A 3237-nucleotide genomic window follows, 5' to 3' on the forward strand; every position below is an offset into this window, starting at 1 on the left:
TCACTCGTGCAAGCACCAGCTCTTGTGGGGTCAGTCAGATCAGCCTGCTGAGTTGGCTGAGAACAAATTATTTGCATTTTTGTTGTTGCAGGATTAGATTTCAGCTGAACTAATAAGCTGAACCAGCCCTCATCTGCCTGCTGTGGTCAGCACTAGAGAAGTAGGGGACAGAGAGTGGGGAGAGATGTGGGGGTAGGACCACACTATCCAGGGCCACAGTGGGCTTAGGCGGACTACACAGAGAGGCAAGGGTTTCCTCTGCCTGTTACACACTTAAATAAAGGTAGGCAAGATCTATGGGAAAAGAGAATGTCCCCCATCAGGTAAGCACAGTTGCCCAGGGCCACAGTGGGCTTAGGTGGACTATGCAGAGAGGCAAGGGTTTCCTCTGCCTGTTACGCACTTAAATAAAGGTAGGCAAGGTCTATGGGAAGAGAGAATGTCCCCCATCAGGTAAGCACAGTTGGGGAAAATTACTGGAGCCAGGTAGGAAAGTAGCTGAGATGGAGGTGGGATGGACCAGAGCACGGTGGACAATGCTGCAAGATCTCCTCTCTCTCCAAAGGAAGGGACATGGTCCATGGCATTATTGAGGGTCCCCATCTCTGAGCAGATGAGGAAGTGCTGGAGCTCCACTCTAGGTAAGAACTCTGGTGAAAAAATCAGCATAACCAGGACATGACTGAGCAGACACCACAATGCTGCAAGATCTCCTGTCTCTCCAAAGGAAGGGACATGGTCCATGGCATTATCGAGGGTCCCCATCTCTGAGCAGATGAGGAAGTGCTGGAGCTCCACTCTAGGTAAGAACTCTGGTGAAAAAATCAGCATAACCAGGACATGACTGAGCAGACACCACATCAAAAGTGGCAAGTGGCATGAAAGGGAGGATGTGGGTGAGAATCTTTCCTTTAGAAATCAGAGGCAGAGAGTAAAACCAACTCTCCCCAAAAGAAGAGGAGAGAAGCAGCCGTTTCCAACGGGCCCAAATACCAGAAGGATCTATTCTCTGTAAAATCCCATGCTAGTTTCTGAGTCCTGGCAGGAGCGCTCCACTCGTGTGTTGGTGAGCATCACGGCAGCAGGAATTAAAGCAATTTGTAGCAAACCGGCTGAATCTCCCTAATTTGACTATATTTCTGCAGGTCTCCGATTGATTACATGATGCTCGTTAGGCCCACAGTCAGGGCTCATACATGGCGTTGCTGTATTTTATTGAGGAGCACATGCAGTTTGTTAATTTGGGAGCTGGCAGGACCACGCTGCAGCGGGGCGATGCAAGTATTGTTGCTTCCAGCAGTGGCAAGAGAGGCTGGAACAGGGCTAATGTGCCCTGATTGCATCCAACGTGACCACAACAGGAGCAATCATGCAGGTAATCTGATTGATTGGTGTCTCTCCTTGACTCTCACCTTTTTCCGCCTGGGGAGTTTCAATGGGTTTTGGGTTGGACCCTCAAGATGAAATGGGATGAAGTGGTGGCAGGAGCATGGAGGTAATGATGGGTTTGTGGCTTATTTGAAGTAACTACCAATTCTTAAACTCAAAGATCTTTCCAAAAGACTCCATCACCTGGAGATCCTTGCCTCCAACCCAGCCAGATGGTGACACTTCACCACTACTGCATGGTGGTTCTGGGTGTGGTGTGAGAGCTCTTCACTCCTCAACCATCAGCTGCCTGCAGTTCCTCAGCTCCATCCCCACAACCTCATCTCCATCCTCAGCTGCCCACCTCACAGCAGCAGAAGTGGGCAGTCAGCCCAACTGCTGAATGGCCAAGTATACATCATGGGCAAAGGGGGGGCTTCAGAAGCAGGGTACCTGGGCATGGGGAGACAAATAGTCTTGGCTATATGATATTTAGGAACTGAGAAGGCTGTATCTTCTCAGTTTGTTATTTTCTTTAAAAAAAAAAAAAAATCTCAAATCCCATTAAAGACCAGGTGTTTGAAGGATCTGTGGCCCTGCAGAGTTTTTCTCTACTGCTGTCCTACACACGCTGATCAAGGACACTGGCTGTTTATTTGGAATCACCAATCAGGTTGACATGGGGTAAAGCTGCAAACCCACCCCTTCTAGGCTTTAAACATACATATGTGGTTTTTCCTTTAGTTCATATTTGTTTCCCTTAATCACTGATCACTCACATTTCCCCCTGTCCCTGTTATCAGACCAAGCTTGCAGTACAGATTTGGCACTCTCAGCCCCATGGACATCACAGGGGTGGAGCCCTTACAAAACCTTTTGTGGGACACATCCTGCCTCGGGTCACACCCGAAACCCTTCTGGCTTCCTGGAGCCTCTGCTCTGTGGGCAAGTGGACTCTTAACATTTACTCGGTCGAGCTCAGTGAGGTCGAATGAGACTGAAGATGCTGTCTGTAGAAGAAAAAAATAGTCTTGTCTGGCAGTCAAAGTCAACAGCTGTGTCTAGCGCTTAGTCTCATCAACCTCTTGAAAGAGATCAGCTAATAAATATGTTCCCAATAAGGGATTTTTTCCATGCCAGGCTCTCATTTGTCTTACCTGCAGTTAGGCTACAACTGATTGTTACTGTTCTTTGGTGAGCAGCTTTTTTGCAAGGTGAGAAGGGGCTGAACTGGCTGGTCTCACTCCATGGGCTACCCTATCACACATAGGATCATAGAATGTGTTGGGTTGGAAGGGACCTTCAAAGGTGCAGTGAGCAGGGACATCTTTACTAGAGCAGGTTGCTCAGAGCCTCATCAAGCCTGACCTTGAATATCTCCAGGGTCAGGGCCTCGACTACCTCTGGCTACTCCATGACCATTTTCCTGACCTCAAGGTTTCCCCTCTGTCCTCCTACAGCTTCCTCCTCCTCTCCTCACTCAGAATTTACATAGCAGCTGCAAGTGGCCTTTGTCTTACCTAATTTTAAACTTCTACAAATGAAAGAAAAACACCTTGTGCACGTGGCAATTTGCAAAAGGGAGAGGAAAGAAAAGGCTACAATATGGTTGTGTGACACACACTTGTCTTCATGGCTATGGGCAATAAAGTGTCAAGAAGAGGCAAAAACATCCTGCAAAGTTGTTCCTGCCAAAGGTTTCGCTTCCTTAGGTTCAGGGTTTGCAGGAAGAAAGCAGCCATTCCCTGAACAGTGGCTGCTGGAATAACTTCATTGGAGCTTGACCTGATTGAGATGTTGGGTTGGGTTCATTGAGCAAATGTCTGTACTTCTTCCCCGCAGTTTCTAAGAGAGCAAGGGTTGGTCCCA

The sequence above is a fragment of the Antrostomus carolinensis genome, unplaced genomic scaffold, assembly GCF_000700745.2.
Source record: "Antrostomus carolinensis isolate BGI_N321 unplaced genomic scaffold, ASM70074v2 scaffold15876, whole genome shotgun sequence".
Classification (NCBI taxonomy): Eukaryota; Metazoa; Chordata; class Aves; order Caprimulgiformes; family Caprimulgidae; genus Antrostomus; species Antrostomus carolinensis.